This window comes from Protopterus annectens, chromosome 2.part1, assembly GCF_019279795.1.
Source record: "Protopterus annectens isolate FY-2018-M chromosome 2.part1, PAN1.0, whole genome shotgun sequence".
Lineage (NCBI taxonomy): Eukaryota > Metazoa > Chordata > Ceratodontiformes > Protopteridae > Protopterus > Protopterus annectens.
In genome coordinates, this window is record NC_056729.1 from 66,607,418 (window position 1) to 66,622,992 (window position 15,575).

At 40.9% G+C, this 15,575-nt stretch overlaps 1 protein-coding gene across 2 annotated transcripts in view; it reads right to left on the minus strand.

Moving 5' to 3' along the window:
* The window catches only part of PTPRN2 (protein tyrosine phosphatase receptor type N2), a 4,238,418-nt gene that overhangs the window by 2,798,932 nt on the left and 1,423,911 nt on the right, over positions 1-15,575 (minus strand). The gene's annotated exons all lie outside the window — the stretch shown is intronic.

Genomic DNA, 15,575 nt, shown 5'->3' on the forward strand with positions numbered 1-15,575 from the left:
AATTGTATGCGTTTCTTGACTTTATTATACATGGACAACAAATCAAACAAACAGCATGCAGACAGAAAAGAATTTTATTTGTCAAGTAAGCTTGCAGACTTCAGCTCTTCCTCTGATACATGCATATGTGCAACATCTTCAGCATCTTTAGGATATGGTACAAGAAGACCTGACGTGGCTCTTTGCCAAGCAGAATGACATGCTGCAGTTCTCATCTGAATGTCTGAAACCCTAAAGGAAAACAGCACATAGGAACACAGCCGTATTCCTTCAGCACATAGGACCACAGCCTTATTCCTTAAGCACATAGGACCACAGCCTTATTCCTTCAGCAAATAGGACCATGGCCTTATTCCTTCAGCACATAAGACCACGGCCTTATTCCTTCAGCACAGAGGACCACGGCCTTATTCTTTCAGCACATGGGACCATGGCCTTATTCCTTCAGCACATAGGACCACAGCCTTATTCCTTCAGCACATAGGAGCACGGCCTTATTCCTTCAACACATAGGACCACGGCCTTATTCCTTCAGTACATGGGACCACAGCCTTATTCCTTCAGCAAAAAGGACCACAGCCTTATTCCTTCAGCACATAGGACCACGGCCTTATTCCTTCAGCACATAGGACCACAGCCTTATTCCTTCAGCACATAGGACCATGGCCTTATTCCTTCAGCACATAGGACCATGGCCTTATTCCTTCAGTACATGGGACCACAGCCTTATTCCTTCAGCACATAGGACCACAGCCTTATTCCTTCAGCACATAGGACCATGGCCTTATTCCTTCAGCATATAGGACCACAGCCTTATTCCTTCAGCACATAGGACCACGGCCTTATTCCTTCAGCACATAGGACCACAGCCTTATTCCTTCAGCCTACTCCATCTGTAGCAGTCAAACAGCACAATTTGCTCTCATTACCTTGGTTCCTTTGACACTTTTCTCCAGTAAATTCCAGCTCCCATCTTGCCTATTGTCTATATCCTAATTGCAGTCATCCCTATTGGCAGAATGTCCTTTCTCCATTATTGCATTGACTTAGTTCTTAGAATGCTTTCTGTTGCTTTATGAATATAATATTTTGCATGGCTGTTATTATTTTTCTTAAGGATCTACATCTAAAATTCCACACTCTGCTTTATTTCTTGAACTTCCTCCCTGCTTCATCATCAAACCTTTCCACTTTGTGCTGTAGCTTTTTGCTTGTGTTATACATATGAGCCTTAACTGTGTAGCTTTAAAATATCTCCTCAAATCAGGGAATCCTAAACCACCTTGTTCCATTGGAAATATTACTGTATCCCTTTATTCCATTTAACCCTTGTCCTCTTCCCCTCCAAGATAAAAATCATTCAACTTTTTATTAATCACTGCCCACAAAATGTCCTCTGGTTGAGGTAAATATGCCTGACCTGTATGTAAAACTAAAGGGACTAAAAACAATTTTACTGCCAGTATCTTGTTATCAATACCCATAATCAAGAACTTCCAGTTTCTCAATATTTGTATTATCTTTTTTTAGTCTCTTTCCACATATTCTTAGGTGCCAAAACAGGGTTTCTTTTTAATCCATACTCCTAAATACTTCATTTTATCATACCTCAATAAATCTGGGTACTGCTGAACCAATTCAAGTGTGTGTACAGTTTGCAGCTTTAGCCTTTGCTTTGTCTTCATTAATGTTATACCTACAAAAACTTGAAACTGTCTCAGAATGTTCCCCAAGGTAAGATATCCCTTTCTGATTTTATCAGCTATAAAACAATAACATCTGCAAATAAAGCCAACATTCCTTGATTACCATTCTAATTCTATCCCTGAATTTCTGAGTCCCTTATTTTCTTTGCCAGTGGCTGTAAATATAAAGCAAATAAGAAAGGAGAAAAAGGACATCCCTGATTGATTCCTCTATTCAGACACAACTTATCAGGGAGGACCCTCCAAATTTTTGCCTCTTATCCCTCATATATCCTCCTAATTAAATGTACTGTTGTATCCGGAAATGCAAATGTTTCCATTCCTCTACTCACATACCCATAAAATCCCAAATAACTCTGTAAAATGCTTTCTCTGCATCAAGACAGACCAACAACGGTGGTATTTTCTTAAATTCTGCTTCCCTCTGAACCGTCATTGTTCTTTTAATATTGTCAAATGTTTGTCTCCCCTCCACAAGCCACATTTATCACATCAATTTTGGCAATGCTGTTGCCATTCTTTTAGCTATTATACACATAAACACTTTAAAATTGAAATGGGCCAATATAAAGCTGGGCCGGATGGGTCTTTCCTGTCTTTAGATATTACAGCCACCACAAATTTCTTCCAGGATGTCGGTGCTTCCCCTCCTTTTAGAATAATGTAAAACAAAACCTTCCAGATATTTTTCACTTTCTTCCCTCCTGTCTTCCAAATTTCCACAGAAATGCAATATATTCCTGGAGACTTTCTTGTAGGTTGATTATACTTCATCATTTTTATATGAATTCCTCCTATCTTAACTGTTAAATGTTGAGCCTCATCTACCTTTAACCTTGGCATACTTAAGTCTTCCATAAATATTTTCATTTGTACTTTTTCTTGATTTGTAAATTCCTCTGCTTTATACACATTTTCATAACATTTCCAAAATATCTCTAATACCTCTATAGGAAATCTAGTTAGTTTTCCTGCTATGGACTCCCAAAGTTTGGCAACAACCCTTTTTACTTTCTATTGTCTAAATCATTGTCCTAAGAACTTTTGCACTCTGGAGTTATCAAAAAACAGTTGCTCATCAGCAATCTTTCTAAACTCATGTATATTATCCAGATGCTCCTTTATTTCTTCTTTAGCACTCTAGTTGCACTTCTTGTTGTTCAGTGATATTCCCTTTCTTCTGCAACACTTTAATCTTTGTTAGTCCTTCTAAATAATTCTTGTAACTTCCTAGCTATATCTCTTTTTTACTTATACCTTATTTTCAAACTCCACTTTCATGTTATCACTTGCTATAATATCTGAAGAAATTTCTATCTTCTCTAATAATTCTTGAATACTTTCCACTAACAATTCCTTAAATTCCTGTCTTTTTAACAAGTAGGTGGGAAAGCACCAGTGTCTCATTTTTACTTCATCACCCTGCATTTTTATCTTAGTTATTATTGTTGCAGGATCTAAAATAGTTATTTCAATTAAATGCACATGTTCCTATGAAATATAATTTCTGTCTATTCTAGCCAAGCTATTCTACTTTGGGGAATAATAACTAAGAAAAATAAATTGAGATTGGCAAACTGTTAAAGTATTCTTAAAAATTTTTATAAAGACATTAAAATTTCACTCCTGCTACTAGCACATTTATATAGATATATATAAATACACACACACACACACGCACACACACACACACACACACAAATATATATATATATATATATATATATATATATATATATATAGACAGAAGATAATCTATATATATATATATATATATATATATAGAGAGAGAGAGAGAGAGATAAGTAGGTATTTATATATATATATATATATATATATATATATATATATATATATATATATATATATATATAGATCCCATTCAGAACAACTCAATGGAAAGTCAAACTTCTTATGATCAAGATTTCCCAAACGACAAAGCTTTTGAATGAAGATCATGGCACAGTGGGGATTGGAGAGTTTATACTTTTCCCCAGTGTAGTGTATTCTTGGAGTTGGTATATATAATATGCAGGGGATGTGGGAGGTGCAGGGGAAATTGCCTCCCTGAAAAAATATAGATTTTTGTTGTTTTCCGACAGCTGACATTTCAGAAAGTTAGAAAGTTGATTATATGGGCTCGACCTTTAAATTAAAACATTCCGTTGAGTCAATCTTCTGAATGGGATCCGTAGATATATATATATATATATATATATATATATATATATATATATATACACATACATATATATATATATATATATATATATATATATATATATATGTGTGTGTGTGTAGATATATTTATAGAATACATATGTGTGCGTGTCTGCATGTTTAAGTGCTCAAGTAGGAATGCTTGCAAGTGTGAAGTGATCAAATGCAATGGAGTATGGTGTGGTGTATGTATGTATATATATGGTATATGTGTGTGGGGTAGTGTTTGCATTTGCGAAGTGTGGTGTTGTAGGTATGTGCATGAGTAAGCATGTGTATGTGCTTGTATTTGTTGTGACTTGTGGTGTGGTAGAGTTTTGCCCAGTACCACTCTTTACACTGTACTTCCTGTCTGCACATGTGGAGTAAGAATATATAAGTAAGCGGATGTAAGTGACTGTTTGAACATGGTATTATGTTGGTGAAGGGGTGTGTGTGGCATTATGTCTCATGCTGTTTATTTTGAGTGTACTTATATCTGAGTATATGAGTATGGTGTTTGCAGTGTATGTGCATGTGTAAGGGATTTTAACAGTATGTGCCATATTTTTCTAGAAATGTGTGACTGTTTTTTTCGTAGACCAGGTATGGTGCAATGCATGTATAAATTGATGTTTCAATACATAAGCAGTCAAGAGACATATCTCTCAGACACAGATTAAAGGCTAGAAACCTTCTGAAGAAATTGGAACATTTTAATGATTTAGAGATGAAGCATCCTCATCCAAGATAATGTCCCTTCCTGACTAAACACAAAACGTAGCATCAGTCATCCTTAAGTATTCAAAGAGTAACATTCCACTCTCTCTGTGTGAAAAAAGTTGGAAATGAATGAAAAGATTTGGTAAAAATGCTTTATAATAACTGAACAAGTGGAAGTATGGTTAATTAGGCCAAGACAGCCCCAAAACCTTCTGATGCATTTCAAAAGTCTATAAAAGTATGCATAATTTGAAACTCCATGAATAGACTCATATGAAAAAATCTCTCAGCACTAATAAAAGGGATGGCTTGGAGTTAGCAGTTAACATATATCCTATGATGGACTTTCACCCCATCCTGGACTGTTTTTTGCCTTACTCCTTCCCAAAAACGCTCTGGATCCTATTAACCTGAACTGGAAAAAATGGGCATCAGGAAATACTGAATCTCTGCATTTCATTAAAAAGTAGGCCACAGTTGTGAGTTCCAAGAGTCTTAATAAATACAACAATGCATTCCAAGATATATATTAATATGTAATTAACATACCATTCTAAATAAAGTTTGCTGTTACAATTTATACATGTTACAGTATGTATGAAAAGTCACAGCAGAGAATATGTACATTTCCTAAAAACACTGCTGATAAATGCATTGTTTCCAAACTACTATACACTCTGTTATTTAAATAGGCAATTTATGTAGTAAAATAGGGTACTTCTTGGTTTTAAAATATGCACTGAATTATTGTGTGAGAATAAGCTTTATTGCAATCACTCAGTTTATTCTTATGGTATTATAATGGGCAGGATTCACGAACCCTCCGTGTAAGAGTTATAACTCTTACACGGAGGCTGCAGTTAAACAGAGTGATGTCAGCATGCTTTGCATATTCATGAGAGCATGCTGAATCACACCTAAGGCTAACATGGTCCGTGTAAGACAGTAGGGGGCATGTCTGTAGGCCGAGCCCTGTAAGCGGACACGCCCCCAGAAGAGTAAAAGTGCCCAAAGTAAACACCCACGACAGAGTCCACGGAAATGTGAATAAACACAACACAACACATGCCCCCACAGACTATGAACAGAAAATATATAAATAAACATGTTATATATATTTTTTTAAATTGTAAAGTTGTTTAACTGTAAGTGCGCTCATTTTCGCGGGCGTGCCCGTAGCGCAGCTACAGTTAGCAGTCAGTGGGAAAGCATATAAGAACTAAATATGCAAAGTAAGCCAAGAAGCAATAGCGTAGCGGTAGAGATGTTGGCTGAAGAGCAGGCATTCATGGTTCGAGCCCCCACAACACCAATTTTTATTTTTAGCAAAATAAGCACGAAACAAGTCCCTGACAAATATGTACACATAAAACCACATTTTATGTAAAATGTAATGAAATAGCCCATTTATATTGAAGAAATGTGAGGTAAAAAAAGAATAAAAAATGCCAGATGTGCCCATAGCTGAGCTACAGTTTAACAGGGTGAGTGCATCTGCCCGTACGTGAGCAGTGGTTTAACTGGTGCAAAATGAGTGCCTGTAGCTGAGCAGTGGTTTAGCATGCTGAATCTAAGTGCCCCTAGCTCAGCTGAGTGTAATATGCGTGCCGATAGCCAAATGAGGCTTAAACCAGCATACCCCATTTGCGCGGAGCTGCGCACCGCGCAAACAAGCTAATCGACGGGCAACGTAGAGCAAGCCGTATCAAAACTGCCTTTACACAGACACACCCCTCAGCATGTCCAGAAAAAAAATAAAAAGTAGTGGTCAGGTTCGAACCCAGGATACAATACACCATAGTCAAGGTACCAAACCACTAAGCCATGACAGCAGTACCTATAAATGCAATAATAGCTAATATATAGGAATGAATACAAACTGGAGCATGACAATGCAGGTTTACTGAAGTTGATACAATTCCAAAATGGCCAATCACAGATATGTGTGGGAAAAACGGACTATATAAGCCCCATAGGCGGGAATACACAGCATAAACGATTGTAGAACTGAACTGCAGGCAGAATGACAGGAGTAGGAGAGGGTAGTTGCTTTCGAGCACAGAGGTGGGGCGTTGAGAAGTCCAGGTACATGGTCTGGCTCCTAGTCCACAATCATGAGGCCCAACCCATGCAGGGCCAGGTCCTCTGGGGAGCATACAGGGCTGAGGCATGGGACCGGTTGGCTCATGATCTCACCAGTGCCACAGGGATTCCAAGGACTGGTGAGCAGGTCCGTCACCACCATGCGGACCTGAAGAGACGCAAGCAGGACCAACTGAACCTTTGGATCCAGGAGGCCCGGCAAATGCCCAACGCCCCACTACTGAGTAAGTTACATTTAATTATGTATGTAAGAAATTAAACTAGCTGATATTATGGAGATGTGTATTCCAATATTACTTCATTTATATTACAGCTGCAGGTGTCCGTTCTGCGAACCGCAGAGCCTATGGCGATAGGCTGGTGCGGTTGCACCACCAGGCAGGTCAGTAATCCACTACCAGTAACTGTAAAGAAATATAAAAGTATGACAGTCAGCAAAAGAGTGCAGTGTAGTCACTAAGGAATAAGATGAGCAAGTAACAGTGTGAAAGTGTCTGCAAGTATTGCTTGATTACAAAAGTATGTTGCATCCTGTAAGCCAAACAGAAAAATGAAAATGTCTGACATAAATTCTGAAATAAAAATGCCCCACCTGTAAGAAAATAGTACACAACCTGCAGCAGGCTGAAAAGTATAGCTGCAGAAGATGATGAAATCACATGTGTGAAATATATCCCTGTTGAAATACTGAAACATGACAGAAGTGAGACTGCTGGAAAGGATTGTAATAACTACAGGTAAAACATGTCAATAAAGCCTAGAAGTAAGTACCATCCTGAATAGTAAAATAAAAACAAGTGAGACAGTGTGAGAAAGTGTCATGAATCCAGCAATACAGCAGTAATAACCCCTGAATAAAGTATACTGCAGTCAAGACAGAATGAAATGCATGTGAGAATCAAAACCAAACAGCGAAATCTGTTCAAAGTGTTGCTGCATCTGGAATGTGTATCCCAAAATCTGGATATGTTGCTCTCAGTCTGCAATATGCAGATAGTATGATTGTCTGATATAACAAACATCCACACTTGTCTACAGCTATATAAAGCAAATGTAGCAGGATGATGTAGCTGAACAAAGCTAGATATGAATGTGTATGAAGAACAATAAAATGTATATTGATGTTGCAGTAACAGTCCTATCACCAAGTTGAAATAGTTATCATATAGGAAACTGTAGTTAGAACAGTAGTGTGTATATATCTGTAGCTATTAGAAATGTACAGCATATGTATTGGTATTTGAAGATGTTAATATTATTTTCTTCATCCCACCCTATAACCACATATAACCCATTCCACGTGAAAATGGTATGTGCAATCACAATTAACACCCCTGGACGTTTGTCCTGTTGGGTCATATATATTTGCATGTCCGTTGATGCATCTGCCCTGTTCATACATCCAAACCTGATGGCCTGTTGCCATCAATTAACCCTGCATGTTGTTGGACTGTATATTGCTGTTCAAATTATGCATGTGTTATGCACGCTGTTCAATGGTGTGAATATGTGGGTGTTTCATTAATGGGAATACTAATGCATGCTGTTACAACTAATTGTGAATGGTATTATATGTCACTAACCCAAACTGTCATGACATAATGCAAAACATAGGACGACAGGGAAGGCGGGTTCCAGCGGACCCACCTCTCCCACATCAGCTGGCGAGTGCACCTGGCACTAGTGCCCAGTCTGGACCCTCCTCCGGTGGCCCTGTTCCACCTGTGGGTGGAAGTGCTGCAGGGGATGGGGCTCGCCCCCCCACTGCAAGTGTGGCCGGAGGAGAACCACCACTCACCCTCCGTAGCGTCCGGACTGTGGTGCGTAGGGAGATTCGGGACTCTGTTCTCGAGCCCCTACGCCAGCTTGAGGCATGGGTGGCACAATGTACGGGCATGCCTGTTGCCCGGCCTACACAGCCCCCAGCACAGCCCCGTCCTGGGCAGTGAAGGAACAGTGGCAACTGCCTATGGATGGGGATATCAGTTCCACTGTTGCCATCTGTGGGCTCATGGGCTCTGGATATCCAAACCTCTGTCCCCGTCAATTGTGTAACCCCCCCACATGTGTCATACACCGCCCCTGTATGCGTCTTGTTTGTCTTGTTTGTTTACCTACCCAACCTACCTCCCCAGCTGTACCGACTTCCTTCACCTGACATACCACTCTCACCTGAAGAAAAAAAAAGAAAAGGGCACTCTGTACTCAGAAAAAAATTACGCCCCATACATAGCTGCCCATTCCGCACATATGTCTACCAAACATGGAAACTATCAATTACAAATGGCTGTACAAGTATTACTGTTGTCCTTACACCTCTCTCAGGGGTGGAAGGTATCAAATGTCACACAAAATTACAAACATATGCACAGCTGTTGCTGATGAAGGAATGGGCAGCTATGGGCCTTACCTATATCCTCCTGCAAAACCCAAGCTCGTTTCCCTACTGTCTCACCCTCTTTGTGACCCCTTTTTCACCACTTTCCTGTCTCCCCATTTTCATTTCTTTCAAAGAAAATAGCGTGGGTATGCGCAAGAGTAAGCACGTTTAAGCGGTTGTAAGTGGGTGTGCGCTTGTGTGCGCGGAGCTAAACGCCAGTGTGCATGTGTGAGCTCCGTGCAAACCAGCGCTAACCCGGTTACAACTGCTTAAAAGTGCCTTAGTCACTTTGACTGACAGGTCCTGTAGTCAGTTCAGAAGCAAAATAAAATCCCACTGGCAGTCCCGAACCCAGGACCTTGGAAACAGTAGTCTGCATGACTTACCACTAAGCCATGACTCTTATACAAGAACATTGTGCTAAAATAAATATATCATGTAATAGTAGGAATGCATGTAAAGTGAATATAGGATGTGTAGTACACAAAGCATGTCATTTAGAATTACTGTCAAAACTAGTGGATTTCCATAATAGTAGTGTGTGAACAGAAACAGCCATGCTAGTTGGTAGCTAGTAGGTAATAATGTCACTATAGCACCTTGCAAGCCACACACATACTCACAGCAGGATAATCACTGCCCATACCCCACAACCTCTTACAGGAACACATCCGGACCAAGTAATAAAGTATGTGGAGCAAAGGCCCAAAACCAGGGACACATTACAAATAATGTTACAACAAACGCAGACAGTTCAGAGAGTAACAGGGTCTGCATTTTGTGGGATGTTTGGAAGGGTATGAAGTCTGAAACTTGAATGTTTGTCACTATATTCTGACTTGAGCTCAGAGTGATTTGCCAGAAAAAGCTGTGCATGAGATATTGACCAAAATATGAGGCAAAAATGTGGACAACCTGCAAATATTTGTAAACATGAGAGGTCTGACACCACCATATTTGAATAGTTAAGAGCCTAGACATAGCAACAGTGAATGACTTACAGGGATGCCCCACAGACTCCATGTGAAATGTACAAACAGTAGGCAGAAAGGTGTAACAACACATGCAATGGTAACTATGGAGTCCTGAAAGTATTCACCACTTGCATGGCAGAATAAATGTAGTAATACATATGCTCATGCTACCCCACAGTCACAACTGCAGCATACCAGACAATTTAATGGGTGTACCCCACTGATATGTACCATTCCATGAGGCAGATAACAGATGAACCTGAGAGTCTCTGGGGCCTGCTCAGCAGCATACTCAAATACCCTAATAGATGTCAAGGCCCACACCATGGCCAGACCACACTGCATGCTATAACACCCTAGCAGATATAGCAAGCATTCCAAGGTGTGAATGTACATGGAAAATAGGAAAGCTACAGCAGCACACTACAGTCAGGACACCTAGCAGGCATACAAGTAGTGACTGTAAAGGGCAAATATTGAAGCCTTAGCAACAAAGTGCAAGCAAAGTGAAAGGAAAGCACACACACACACATTAACAGTAGTAGTAGTTGTAGGTGTCAGTGTACATACACAGTTAGTACAGGAAACTGGAGAAATGAATGGAGGAATGTTAATCTACAACACAGCTGGAAATATGAGAGAGATACCAACCTTTACACTCACAGAACATTGTCCACAGCATACCAGCATGGTCCCTGCCCTTAAAATCTGAAAGGGCTACGCCTATCTCACATACCTTTTTATAGCACTGTTCTGAAATCACAGTGAGAACTGCAATCAGTACACAACTGGCTGCATGCAATTAGCAAATGCTGGCTAACAATTGGTGCAGAGACCATCACATGGGCATATGCAGATACCTACAAAAGTATGCTGTACTCCCAGTCCACACATGCAATACTTTCATTGCACCCTGAGGAGGACGTGAGAGACAGACAGACAGAGCGAGACAGACAGAGACAGAGACAGAGAAAACTGAAATTAAGCAGACACAAACAAAACTATTCAGCAACAGCCACCTGAAAGCTGACAACTGGGAAGTGGAGCAGCAGGACAGAAAACCAAACGGCAACACAAGCAGCTGTGACAAACACAGGTAATGTAAAGTAATACTATAAAGGTCTACATACTGTGAACCCTCCATATGTGTCATTGGTAAGTATCCATATTTATATGAAGATGTGTAAAGGGCAGGGGACATACAGCAACTATCAGTGAAGGCTGTACATACATTTGTATGTGAGAGCATCTATGTGCACATATCAATGTAGGTTGACTGTAGGTTGTAGTGCAATGTACAAAGTAGGTTTCACAGTTATGTATGTTTAGCAGTATGTTAGTGTGTGTATACAGTATGGTAGACAAACATGTTGATATACCTGTCTATCATATGGATACGTATGTATGTCAAAATATGTATGTATGTATATAGATATATATTTTATATATATATATATATATATATATATATATATATATATATATATATGATATGCATATATGTATACATACATAGAGAGAGATGTAGGAATACATAGACAGATGTAGATAGAATTTGTACAAACATATATATGTAATTCACACATACAGATATAGATATATGTAGATACATATACATAGACAGACTGATCTGACTATCTACAGGTATGACTGTATATGACGACCTCAACACACCCTGTCCCACCCCCTCTGTCACTCTCACCCCCTCTGTGTCCCCCCCTCTCCACATCTATATTAATATATGTACATCAATATATATATATATATATATATATATATATATATATATATATATGTATATGTATATGTATACAGACATATATATATATATATATATATATATATATATATATACATATATATATATATATATATATATATATATATATATAGAGAGAGAGAGAGAGAGATGTATATAAATTCTGAGTGAGGCACATGTGTACAGATGTATTGCAACAGGTGCCTGGTGACAAAGGCATGGAGTGAACACCAGTGTCAAAACCGAAGTACCATACCACATTTCAAATCACCTACACCAGTAACCACCAGATATGTGATTGGCTGCCCACCACTGCATGTGTCAGGGGTGAACAGGGTCATAAATGTGTACAATAGTGGCCCCAATGATATTCACAGTGGCACACTATTCCTGGAATACCTGCACATGGTATGTGTCAGCAGACATGGTGTGTCAGCTATGGACATGTAGGTCGGTGTACCCCTCCACACCACATAATGGATGCCATGGTGTGGACCTCACATGACAGCTACAGATATGGAGAAGGACACAGTGACATGTACAACACTGTGACAATGCACTCAAACACATTACCAATGCACAGTGACTGACAACACCACAGAGTACACATATACTACCCACATAGAGGTTACCACTCCCGGATTTACATATAAGTCACACCCATGACAGATGTCCAACAACCATAGTAACACCTCACACCATCCACAACCTAAATGACTGCTGTGTGTCGTCCTTGCCACTGCAATAGAGAGCACATGTGGAGGTAAAAGTTCCTACCCACAGATAAGACATACCCTGCAATAAACCACACAGTGTTAAGAAGCAAGACTCCCCATGAGTACATGTCGCACATACCCCTGCTGAATGTTAGTCAGATAGGTAATATGCCATATGAGTCACCCTGTGTAACTGTGTGACAGCAGCAGGTACCATCACACCACATGTGTCACAATGGTCAGGGTAGCAGAACAGTATGCTGCTGTAGTCCCAGGGGCAATAGCATATTGTATAGTATTGTATTGTAATGTAATGTATTGTGTTGTATTGTATTGGTATGTTGAGGTGCCTCCTTCATGGAGTGGAACCACTGCTGATGTGCACCAGTGTACAGGTACATATACTGTAGTCTGGCTAGTGTTACATAGCACTTCTATATGTGTGTTTAGCTCCTGTCAGTCAGAGTTTATGTAGCATCCAACTGAGGATACCATCAGGTCCCAGTCATGTTGTGTATTCTGCTTTCCTGAGGGCGGCTCTCACCTGGACATCTGTGATGACAGGGAGGTTACAGTCAGCTAGGATAACTATGTCTTATTTTGGGCGAGAGGGCGGGGTGACACCTGCACTGAACCTGTCTGCCACAATGTTGTCAATATCTGTGGTGTCAGTGAAATATTTGTTGTTGTGTACTAACTATGGGCATAGAGGATGGATTCTGACCAGGTTGCTAACATAACTGAAGAAGGCCTTCTGGTTATCTGTAGTGTCCCTCTTGATTTCCCTCTCAAAGTTGCCCATGGATGTTTGTATGATGGAAAATAGATCCTTACTAGTGCTGCTCAGGCATGCCCTCCCTTTATGGAATTATGCTCTGTCTTGCAGTAGCTTCCATCTTCTGTAATACAATCTGTCTATGGCTGGGGTCCACCAGACAGGATGCTGTCCCTTTGAGGAGAGTGTCTTGGTCATATATGGGATTGCATGATCCATGCATTCTCGGAGATGTCTGTAGAAAGCAATCGTGTAGGGGTCAGCATTGTGGGTTGTATCTGCCACTGGCCCAGTGGGCTGAAAGGATACCATGTCACTGTTACAAAGTGTAAAGTTTGCATCTGTAATGTTATTCACTATAGTCGTTTGTGCTGGTGGTGGAGGTGGGATATGTATATCCAGGGCAATAAGTGTGTGGTCAGCTCACAGTAGTTGATGATGTAGGCCATACAGTACCTAGATACAAACCCCCAGAGTGAGGAGGTGCTCTTGACCTGAATCAGTGTTCTGACTGCTGGGGTTTGGTAGTATGTTGTATGGAGTGTGCCAGGTACTGTTGCACAGTTGCTGGCTGGGCACTGATACCTGGCCATTTACATGAGTATCCACCAATAGACAGACAGATGCTATATATGTGAGATATGTTGTATCATAACAGTCGAGTTGCATGTGTAGTATGTGTGCCAAATTCTGCTGACATATATTGCTGATATCAGGTTATTTTCTTTTTCAGGTACATGGCTCACCCGCGGAATCCCACTTACTCCACAGCTGAGGATGAGGAGATACACCAGAACCTGGTGCGGGATTATGCAATACTCTTTTCCCGCACCAGCCAGAATCAGCAGGAGAGGGCTGCACTGTGGCAAGACCTGGTCCATTGGGTAAATGACATAGGCACGCATAATAGGACATATGAGCAGGTACGACATCACTGCAGTGATTTAATCAGAAATGTCCGTCAGCGTGCGTCGGATATCCACAGGCAACAGGTCGCCACAGGTGGTGGGGTGGCTACACATCCCCCACTCACCAGATGGAGGGACTACTCATGAGTGTAGTGGCTCCAGTCCACCAGCAACAACAACAGCAGCAGACATGCATTATGATGGAGGCTGGAGCCACGCAGCAGCAAGACAGTGAACATGCAGGTAATATGCCATATGTATAGTTGACTGTTGTGTACACTGGTAGTTAATGCATGTGTGAGGTGTGTCCTTGGTTTGTAGCTGTCACCATAGTATTTAATGTGCAAGTGTGATATCCTCAATATTAGCAGCTGACCTGTGAAAGGCGACTGTTGTACTACTGACCTGTATCATACTCAGTAACAATGGCACAGTTGTGCCCACTGACATTAGTTTCTTCACGTCTGCAGGTCCCTCCGGTGTAACAGCAATGCAGCCTATCCATGCTGGTGAGTGTGTATTAACAATTCCTGTAATAGTCTTGATAGTAATAGTAATATTAGGCTCACTTAGTAGTGCTCTTTGTATGCATGTAGGTGTGTCTGTGTGTTGATATCATGCATACTGAGTACTGTACAATTGTGTGAAACTGTGTGCATGTGTGCATGTGTTCATGTGTGCACCTGTGCATGTGTGCACGTGTGCATGTGCTCACCTGTGCACGTGTGCATGTGAGTATGTGCGCATGTGTGCATGTGTGCATGTGTGCACCTGTGCATGTGTGCATGTGCGCATGTGTGCACATGTGCATGTGTGCATGTGCACATGTGCGCATGTGTGCATGTGTGCATGTATGCATGTGCGCATGTGAGCATGTGTGCATGTGTGCATGTGTGCATCACTGGTAATGTGTAGACATTGTAAACTGTGTTTCCTGTTTCCCTCCCACAGGTTCTGGTGCTGCTCTGGTGTCATGTAGCAGGGAACCTGAATCAGGTGCCATGGGTACTGATAATGATGACATCTGTGTAATGGCACAGGAAGGTATGCCAGGGTCCGCCATTGGTCAGCCGATTGACAGTACACAGCTGTCGACCCCATCAATGCGCACAGTTATCCTGCCAATACACCCTTTGTCACCAATGTCCCTAGGTGATGGACAGCATACAGTGGGCATTGACCAGGGTAATGTGGTATCTGTGGCACATGCCTCCCCACACAGCAGCCATGGGCATGGCACAGAGATGGTACCACACAGACAGATGTCCAGGGGTTCTCGTGGGAGCATCCGTGGGTGTACTGCCCCTGTCAGACATGCCCACAGGGGTCTTA